The sequence below is a fragment of the Vidua macroura genome, chromosome 3 (assembly GCF_024509145.1).
Source record: "Vidua macroura isolate BioBank_ID:100142 chromosome 3, ASM2450914v1, whole genome shotgun sequence".
Classification (NCBI taxonomy): domain Eukaryota; kingdom Metazoa; phylum Chordata; class Aves; order Passeriformes; family Viduidae; genus Vidua; species Vidua macroura.
The window spans coordinates 10,960,640-10,971,005 of record NC_071573.1 but is presented as its reverse complement, the minus strand read 5'-3'; the positions used below and the strand labels follow the sequence as shown (position 1 = coordinate 10,971,005).

General features: G+C 40.9%; 2 long non-coding RNA genes across 5 annotated transcripts; one reads left to right on the top strand and one right to left on the bottom strand.

The window, feature by feature from the left end:
* Positions 1-1,314: 1,314 nt before the first annotated feature.
* LOC128805365 (uncharacterized) lies at positions 1,315-7,631 on the bottom strand. 4 transcript variants are annotated; one of them, XR_008436405.1, is made up of 9 exons: positions 7,533-7,631; positions 7,329-7,404; positions 7,087-7,212; positions 6,845-6,963; positions 6,328-6,416; positions 5,863-5,940; positions 2,600-2,659; positions 2,335-2,395; positions 1,315-1,399 (listed from the first exon to the last, which is right to left on the bottom strand). It is a non-coding gene; the product is annotated as an uncharacterized LOC128805365 (long non-coding RNA). The 4 variants fall into 4 exon arrangements; XR_008436406.1 differs by having other exon boundaries at positions 1,344-2,010; positions 5,863-5,990; XR_008436403.1 differs by having other exon boundaries at positions 1,344-2,010.
* A 1,186-nt stretch (positions 7,632-8,817) lies between these two features.
* On the top strand, positions 8,818-9,299 carry LOC128805714 (uncharacterized). Its single transcript, XR_008436534.1, has 2 exons — positions 8,818-8,869; positions 9,046-9,299. It is a non-coding gene; the product is annotated as an uncharacterized LOC128805714 (long non-coding RNA).
* Positions 9,300-10,366: the final 1,067 nt, after the last annotated feature.

Sequence of the window (10,366 nt, the reverse complement as noted above, 5' to 3'; positions counted from 1 at the left end):
ACTGTGGTGAAGGGCAGTCCTGAACAACAGGCTGGAAATGTGTCACGGCTTGACCTTCTGGGAACCTGCTGGTGACTTCTGCTTTGTAAACACTAAGCTGATGGCTTCTGCAGCCCAAAGCTAACATGTGGGAGCAGGCAATACATTATTTTCATTTTCTGGAAAGAGAGTCTGAGGGTGAAAAATTGAAGAGAACCACTAGAGGCACCAGCAATTGGAGCACAGGAGCACTTACTGTCAAATGCACCTTCGCTGTGTTACTTTACATTGCGTGTTTTATGCCAGCACTGCTTCTTGCTCCAAAGTGCCATTTCATTCTCATGGCAGAAGGTAGGGTGTCTCTTGCTGGGGCAGCAGCCTCTGCCAAATGTGGTAGCAAATCTTCACGAGCTGACTCTGAGCTTTGTAGGTTCCCAGGGCTCAAATGGGTAGCTCAAAGAGACAACATATTGAATGCCTGATAGTCAAAATACTTTTCATTTTCAGATTGGTGCAACTTCTGGGATGAAATGGCCTCAAAATGTCAACCATGTCAGTTCCGTGTCAGAAACAATTGAAAGCTGAGTGTAAGCTTTGGGCACCCATCCAAAGCTGTGGGAGAGAGGAGGAAATCTATACCATAGATTTCAAAGAGCCCATATGTCTCATCTAGGACTCAGTGTCTGTCCTTTGCCAGATCAGGCCCACCTCTGTGAAGAAGCGACTAGGTAGCAACAAGGGGATGGAGGAGAAGGGGAGGAGAAAGGAAAGGGAATCAGAGAAACATTGATAAATTCTATTTAGTGAATAATACAATACATGTAGCAGCACAATGGCCTTTTCTGCAGGCAGATTATCCCAGCCAGAGTCTTTGCTGTATTAAAAAGAGGGGGAAAAATAGAGCACCAAAGAAAAGGAAAGGCGGGCTGTACAGCAGCAATCAATGCTGCCCTTTGTGCTGCCTGACATTTGAGGGACTTGTTATCAACGATTGCTGGCTGCTTTATCTAAATGTATCTCCCCAGCTGCCAGGCACAGCGCTGATAGGCAGCGGGACGTGCCGATGGCCCCAGCTGATACCGTGGCCGCCCAATTCACCCGCCAGCCTTGCTGCCGGGGGAGGATGGCTTCTGTCACACCGCTGGCATGCTGCATCTACTCCCAAAGGGGGAGAAGGGCCGTTTCTTCCTTCCCCCCACCTCCTCCCCATGCTTACCAGCCGCTTTTTTGTCTTTTTAAAGGAGAAGGAAGGAAAAAGAAACAGTCCAAACAGGTCTAAAATTTAAAGAGAAAAAAATCAAGAAACTTGGGATGGGAAAGGAAAATGTACTTATTTTTTTATTTGTCCTATAACAGCTCTGTCATCTGCTGCTCTGGCAGAAATTCCCATATATGTGCTTGCCTTCTCTCTCCTGCTTTACTGCAAAAGAGTGATAAGAATAATCTAGTGCTTGGCTGCTAGGTTGTCTCTTAGAGTGAAAAATGCCTGTCTAATATTTTTTGTTTGTACAACATATATACTTGTGTCTATGTAATGCAAGCAGCTGTATGCACAAGTTTGCTTGCAATTATTATTAATTTTTATGACTGGAAGATTATGAATGGGCATAAAATAAATGTTAGCTTGTGGCATTTCCTAAATCCTGGAGGGTGTATGTATTTAAAAATAAATAAAAGTATTGCAGTCCACTTCCATCCAGAAACTATCTGATCTTAGGGGTAGATGCTGCTTAAAGCCAGCTTAATTATTCCTAAAGTGTAGCCAGTTGACACATACTAAAGTACTAAAGCTCTGAATTTGTGTGGCCTCTTATTCCATGAGACAGTTTAAATTATTGTCTTTACAGCTAAAAAGGTTTTGAGGTCTGTGTGGAAATGTCAGCTCATAGGTTTGCAAATATATTTACTCTTGCTGGGTGCTAATGAAGCCATTAAAAATGCAATACGCCAAAGCTGAAGGATTTCTTAAAATATGACCATTTTCTGATGTCTGTGACTCCTTCTCTTGAAGCATTTGGAAAACAAAGTAACCTAGAAGCACAATAATAGAGGGCACTGTATTAACTGATCTACTTTCAATGATTCTTTGCCAAAATCTGAAAGTAATTAGAGCTCTCAAAAAGCAGATGATTCCAAGATAATAAATTCTTATCTCTCTCATGTTCATCTGTCTTATTTTAACACGTGCACATTGCTACCTTGACCATAGTTCATGGAATATGTTCCACTGCACGTAGTGAAAACTGTTAGCAGTGCATTTTGAGGAAATTCTGGCCTATTTGAAGCATTATTTTCTTCTGCAGTCACTTACAGCTACTTGCATCAAAAAATCAAGGAGGAGAAAAGTGAGCATACATGAAGGGGTGTTGCAGACCACAAAAATCCCTCAGGAGAGCCAGAGCCAAAGCCCAGGTACCTGTTCAACAGAAGATTAGCAAGATGTTAATAAAATACAAGATTTGCCTTTGAAAAATGGCACATTTGAATGTTGGCACTTCAAAAGTCTAAGCTGAATATGGAAAATGGTCATATGGAAATGGGATCTTTGATAAAGTTCTGTCTGAGAAAGCATCATGGTAAGAATCTAGTTCACAGGTCAGAGCTGGATGCTGTCACTCACCTCTGCAGATCCCAGTTTTGGTTGGGTCATGGAATTCTTTGTGGAGCCAATGCTACTGTTCTGTATAAGAAATAGGAACAATTTCACTATGCAGTGTGGAAGTGATCTTAAACGGAAGCTGTTCTGCCTAGCTTCCTTCATAAATTATCCAAAATATAGCAGAAATGCCTTTAATAAATAAGTTATCCAAAGGCAGAAGTACCTTTAATAAATAAGTACTGTCCAGCACTGGGTGCCTTTGCCTTTCTGCCTGACAGCAATAAGCAAGGGGAGAGCATTCCACCCCCCTGTTACTCCTCAGCCTTTTGCAGGTGCAGGCAGCACAAGCTCAATGTGCACATAGTATAACCTTCCTGAGCATTTCTCTTTCTGTGGCATTAGGAAGCCAATTCCTCCCAAGAGCATGTTTATATCAATCTAAAATTCATTTCAGCTGAAATATTTATGATTTTGTGGGGGGGAGGCAGGAGGTCTGGGTGTTGAGTGTGGTCAGATCAAGTTAGCATCAGTTGGCAAGGTTGACACAAGTAGTAATCTCTCTGTCCCTCCTCCCATACCTAAATGAGCATTTATTCCAAGCTCTTTCTTAATGCTGTAACATAATTCATTAGGACAGCCTTAATGAGCTGGTAATTAGTCTGGTGGGAGGGGGGTGAGGAGGGGAAGTAGAAATGCTAGACAGAGAGAAAGTCGAGCAGGCTGGGACACCTTAAAGAGCCCTGAGAGAGCCTTTTGTCAACAAAATGGATCGGGCTTGCAGGCAGTAAAACTTTCAAATGACCTTCGTGTCAAAATATTAGGCATCTATTTTTTGCTAGATGGTGGTTTCATAAACATAAAAAGCACACATATCATTCAGAGTGTTGTAAAATTTGTCTCAAAGATGTGGTGTTTCCTTCCGTCCTTTTTTTTTTTTTTTTTTTCTTGTTGCAAGACAAATATCACCTCTGTGTGGCGTGAGTGGGGGATGGGGTAAGGGGGATGACATCTAATATCACAAACTTCTGCTTAGTCTGAGCATAATGTTAATAGAAGCTCATCTTTGTTCTGATGGTTTTAAGTGCTTGATCTTTCTTTTTAGGGGGTGGGGAGAAATCAAACATGTACCATAGTATACATGCTAAAAACAGCTATTGAGATGGTGACATTTTCACTTGTAAAAATCGAAAATTACTTAGATGTTTATAATTTATGGCAAAAGCTAGATGTTAATATTGCTCTGTGATTTAGAAGATACATGTGGCATAATAAATACTTCAAAGACAACAGCTCATTTCTGCAGAAGTGAAGCATCAAAACAGTTGGCTATTTAAGTGCTTTTTCTTCTGTAGAGTCTTCATTTCCAAGGTTAAATTTTGACATGGAGGGTAAAGAGGTCACTGTTTTCTACAAGGCAAGGAAATGATTACTCGAAGCATCCACTCGTTTTGCACTAAGCTTGTCTTTAAGCTCCTTTCACTTCTGTATTCTATCCAACAAGCCCCAAAGCAGTGGGACTTCTGTAACTTGGATAAGTTGTAGAATGCTGATAAGGCATCATTTGAGTTGAGCCATACGAATGTGCAAGCAGAAATAACTGGGGTAAATAGCCAAGTTAATAAAGGCAAAAAAAAAGGTAGCAGAAGGATGGAAAAATTGACTTGCTGATCTGTTGTGGGGTTAACTATTTCTTTCTCTGCCATCACATCACACAATGCAGAAATGACAAGCTGCTCCTTCTCTGCCTGCTATCTTTCAACTGTATTTCCCCTTTGACCTCCTGAACCATTTATCCCTTGTAAACAGCCATTGCAGTGAGGTACTGGCAGCCAGGCCACTGCTGGGAGCCCAGATCTTCCCCCGAGAAATGGCCGTGACAGGTGATCACAGAGCTTGAATAAGGAAAAGCCAGGACTGGGCTTAATGGACATCTAACCTAGCCAGCCACCAGCTTGTGATTGGGTGTAATTGCTCACAATTTTAACTGATGTCAACTGAAATATTTCTTATGTGGCTGGAAGTATCAGGACTGATCCTCAGACTTCCAGGTCCCAGTAATTTCCCACCTCTTTAGTGTGCCAAGTAGACTTGCCTGTGGCCAGTTAGTGGCAGAGGCTGGAGACTGGCTGGGTCTGTGCCCATGAACAAAGGCCACATGGGACTGGCTGCCTCAGGGATTTACAGTTTAGTGGATATTCCCTTTGAGATCTGAAGGCAATCTTTCCCACATAAAATGTGAAATGTAAAGACAATTTTAAACAAGGATGCTTGACAAGGAGATGATGCTTGACTTCTCCTCATAGACCAGAGCAGAAAAGGAAGTTTTACATGGACTTGTTTAACCCAGTGTTGTTTCACACTGCTCTTTTATCCATTGTGTGAAAACACTTTGGACTTTCTTTTCCTCCCCTCTACTTTAATTATTCTTAAGTACATTGCTAGTGTTATAGTGCTCTGTCAGAACTGATTATGGATCACAATCATTTCTGGAGGACAAGTTCTTGAGTTAATAAATTAGGTACTTTTAAAAATTTATTTTTTAAGCCAACAGAAAATATAGAGATGCTGTAAAATACAGTGTAACATACAGGCATATATTCAGGAAGATTCCAAGTGTGATCAGTTTACCATGGGGTAAAATATTGGTGTTGCCCTTCATTGAATCCTGCTGCTGGGCTATGTTAAACCTACCAATCAAATTTTATTTCATCCCTCCTTGCTTTTTTTATTTTCTACTTTTTCTCAGCTGCTTACAGAAGAGACAATTTCTTTCACCCTTTAACATATTCAGGATGATCCAGGTCCACCAATAAAATACCAAAGCTCAGTAATGAAACTGGATCTGTTCATAGGGTGCAATGCAACATTTTTGATGCACAACACAACTATGACATGACCCCCAAAAAAGTGTCTTAAAAAAAGTAATTTTTATAGCACAGTTGAGACTTGTAATGTTCTATCACATGGATAACTGGTGAGGCTGTAATCTCTGCTTAGCTCTCCTTATTAGAAGGCTGTTTCTTACATTACTTTTTTTTTTTTTTCCCTTCTTTTATGGAATATGTTTACTTTTATTCCCCAAACCTTGATTTTGGGAAATTGATTGAAATTTTCTCTGTTGGGTGCCTGCTGCAGAATGAAGTTCATCATTCTCAGGAAAAACATATTTTTAGCAGGATTAAGGGAAAATTACATGCTAAATTCTGGCAAATACTTTTTTACTACTACTTTTCTTTGTAAAGACCAGCCAAGACTGAAAGACAGTATTTTAAGATGGGTCTTACATTGTTTTTAGAGGGATATCTTCTGCATCTTTCTCTCTGCTTTGACAAATTTATCCAAATTCTTCTGGTTTTGAAAACCTGCAGCATGTATAAATTCAATAAACATTTCTCAGGTGACAGGAAGATGTCTTAAGGAGAGGAAAAATAAAGTTGGAGGGGAAGGCTGAGAAAAGAGCTCAAAGGAGCAGAAGTGCTCCTGGGAAGGGGGCTGGGGCAGCACATGTGGGATCAGGCAGGTTTTGAAGAATACACAGGGGATGGAGCTGTGGACCTGGCTTGCCAGACAGGAATTAATTGCTTGTATTTAAGTGTCTGAGGAATGAATGAAGAAAGGACCTTGGTGAACAGAGAGGGATCGTGAGGGAGAGGTTAGATAGATTAGAGCAGAGGGTTCTTATGGTGTGTCAGTAAATACAGTTGTCTCTGTCCATCACAGCAAATGCCTCCCTCCCTGCTCCAGAGTACCTGGAAAAGAACCTCAGGTCCTTGAGTTTCAAGATTTTCTGCTACCAGCAAACAGCCATGGCATCGATTGACAAAACCTTCCACCCCCTCTGAAAAATCAAATTGAGTTCCAAATTAGTGGTTCCTTTTAGCTTAATATCCCTGTGACTTGCCTCTATGTACCATGGAAGTAAATTAACTGTGAATTAGTGCCAGAGCCATAAGGAACTCACACAGAAGTTAATAGTTCTGTCTTCATAGCAGGGACTGAATAATGTGCAGCAAAATAAGAGCTAGGCGAGTACATAGAAGAATACAAACAAAATATTGTAGACATGTGGTCTGTGCTGAGGCAAGAGTTCCCAAGGCAAAATATACGATTATGTAATTTAGAGTGGTAACCTAATGCAGTGGCAGTGAGGAACGGCTCTGCAGGCATCCTTCATTCCACTGTGTTCTAACTCTGCTTTGCCCCTGAATAATGATATTTAACTTACCCATTTTGTGAGATATATTTGTCATTGCACTTTCCACCTACCTCCTGCACAGTGTTGAGTGTCAGAATTCACTGTACACCATCCCTCAGTAGCAATGTTATTTTTCTTGCTCAGGAAATGCCAAAGCTAAAATTGCCCACATAACCACAATTCTGGCCCCCTGTGTAAATACATTACAAGACAGTCTTTAATTACATGAGTTTACATTTATTTATTTTTTCCCTGCTGCATGATACTCAGAGGCATCTGGCCATATAATTCGAAGTGTGGCCCAGGCCTTTACCTCGTATCATCCAAAGAGTATGCTGAATACAAATTTATTGATTCGCTCTTGGGTGTTTCAGCCGTGCTTTCAGCAGAACGTTTTGAATACTTAATAGACACATGTGGATTCAAATTCACAGCACCCCTGTGAGGCAAGAAGGTGACAATATTCCCATTTTACAGATGGGGAGCTGAGTCACAGGGAGATTAAGGTCACAGGACCCACTGATTTTGGGGCCCCAGTTTGATGTTTCAGAGTACTTAGTGTTTTTATAGCTCAATATATGTTCAAAGCACAGTTCCCAGAGACTTCAATTACAGCTTCCAGCACTCAGCACTTTGCAAATCAGCCCCCAGGGTTTCAAGTCAGGCATCCAGAAAATGAGGAACACACAGTTAGTGACCACCTGTGGTTTATAACTTGGCCAAATGTGTGTGGGTTTTCATGGTAATAGCAAAAGGCACCTCTCTTATTCCTGGGTGATGCTTTTCTCTCTCAGTCGAGCCAACTGATCCCTGCAGTAAAATACAGAGTGCTGCTAAGTTCTCTCAGTGGAGCAGTCCTGCACCTTGTGGAGGAGAAATGCAAGGGGACCACTGTCTTTACTAGAAAAACAATACTGCTTTCTTTCATGTAATTGGTAGCAACAGCCGAAATCTCCTTTGTTAAAGTTTTAACATGGCTTTTCAATTTCTAAGACACAGCAACTTGCCTTCAAAGTCTTAAGTCTTAAAAGACAAATTGTGAAAAGTTATAGGAGGCCAAAGTGTGACCTGAGACTGGGAGGTAGTAGGCATCACACTGCAGGGGTTGATTTCTGGTCTACTTCCAGTGCTCTCTAGCTGTATTCTGAAAGTGAAGGGGTGATACACTGGGGCCAGTGCTCTGCTTCTGCATAGTATTGGTATGGGGAAAAGAGTGCTTTTAGCTGTGCTCAGCCTGGGACAAATTATGGCAATCTGATGAAATCCCTGGAAGTGATAATTTTAATGGAGACCTCCATGGTAGACCATAATTATAGCTATACAAGTGATTTTCATTAAAAAAATTGAGTAACATGGAGATGAAATGCCCAGGCATGGGTCACTGCCTTTAATAGTATTAACAAAAGAAAGATAATGGTGAGCATGGTAGGGAGGATGCATTTTATGGATTAAATAATAAATATTATTTATTTTCTTAAAATAGAGAGGTGAAACGGAATTAATCTCAGGATTTTATCTACATTCCACACCATGCTCTCTGTGCTGGCAGATGCTTATTACTGAATAAGGTGAAACAGATGATGAAATGAGTTGCACGTTGCTTCAATTTCACTAGGAAATATTTGAAATATCAGCATATAGAATTATGTAAATTGGGATGAGCTCTGGTGTGGGGAGAACAGAAAGCATGATGCACTGAAGGGTGCAGGTGGTTTGGACTGAAAGAGGAAAACTCTTTTGAGAATTGGTCCTTAGGGACTCATGAGATCCTGGAAAAGCTCAGAAATTATTTCAAAAGAAGTCAGTAGAGCTGGAAGAAAGACACAAGACACTAGAAATGGGCCACTAAGAACTTACAAGATCCAGTTTCCTTAGAGGAGCAGTTCGTGTGAAGTAATGGCTGCTCTTAATTTGCTGGGTTTCTTGTTTACTGTGAGCTCACAGTGCTGATGATGAGTCTGTTCCTTAGCAGCAGCATACTTTCCTTGTTAGTTTTTCCACTGTTCCACAAAAAAACTGAAAGGGCTTGCTGGTAGACAGAGTCAGATCTCAAGGCAGTGACTCTTCCTGCATTGACAATACTTAAAATCCAACTCGTATGTTCACGCTTGTCATTACCATCACAGGCCTTTCAAAGCCCAATGGACACTAACACCATATGTATTATCATAAAAGCTTGATTATGAGGAGGAAAACTTATCCCTCAGAAAAAGCAGTCAGATTTCTCCCTACTATTTCCAAATAATTCCCCTTTTTGTCTCTATGTTGGAAGGAATGTTCTGAAGAAGAAATGTGAGACCATCCCTTAAAATTATGGAAAAAGAGGAAATATAACCACAAGAAATGGCACAAGGAAGAAAACATCTTCCTTTCCTGAGCTCAGCTGAATCCTGCTCACCTTTTGTGAGCAGCTACCTGAAATTATTTGCTCTGGATAGACAAGCAGAATTTGTTCCCTGGCAATGTTCAGAGGACTTGGAAGAGAGGCAGCCAATACCTGAAGGAAATAAACCCAAACAAAATAAACCTCTTTTTAGCCTCTCTTAACAACAGTCTTTTACAGGTTGCCTTTAATAGGCTTGCATTTATGGCATTAATATTTGATCTTCCTTTTTGTATAATCTCTGCATGTAGGCTGAAGCAAGACTATGAATTCCTGAAAAATACAGAGGCTAATTACAGCAGTGTGAAAGTAAAATAATGAGAGCTTGAGAATGTGACTGATAAGCAGTTAGACTAGCAAGCAGGATGTCTGTAGTCCATCAAAGGGCTAATGAAGGTCTCTGTGTCCTCTGCTATTGCCTGAGGAGAATGTACAGATGGAAAATATCCATACCCAGAAATGGCATGTAAGGATATACATCATGTAGTAACTGCATGGTGATATAACGAGTGGATTCAGTGAGTGCTTAACCTATGGATAAAGTAATTAAAGTGCATACTAGATGCTGATAACCAAGTGGGACATGCTTGAAACTAATGTTTACAAAGGAAGTGGTGCTTGGTTTCACTTGCCCCACTGAGCTGGGCTTGCAGCCTGCAGTGCTGCACTGGATTCAGTGCTCTGGGAAGGTGGCACAGCAACACTGAGGTGGACTGGTGCCTGGGGGTGGTTGACTTGGGAACAGGAAATTGGCCTGCTGCTCTTAGAGTTAATGGGGACATCTGGCTCATGCTCATGTGCAACCCCTCATGTGTCACAGTGATGCAAGAGGACCTTTCCTGATAACAGCTCTGTGAACGTTGATGTCTCTGCTCTATTTTCAACCTCTGTTGGACTGGCTGACTTTTCTTAGTAAACATGCAAATTCTGACCCTTTGGGGTGACCTGTTTCAGACAGGCAAATTGGGGAGCTAAGCACTCTGGCAGGCTCAGAAAATGTCAAGAAAACAAAAGAACAAACAAGCAAACCCATGACCAGAAAAGATTAATAAAAAAAAGACATTTTGGCCATTTGGTCATAAATAGTACTGTTCAATAGCACAAGAAATCATGCAGGCTGTGCAGGGAGACATAAAACCACTGAATTATGTATTAATATGTCATATAAAAGGAAAAAGTACTAAAGAAATACTGTTGGAAAAATAAATAA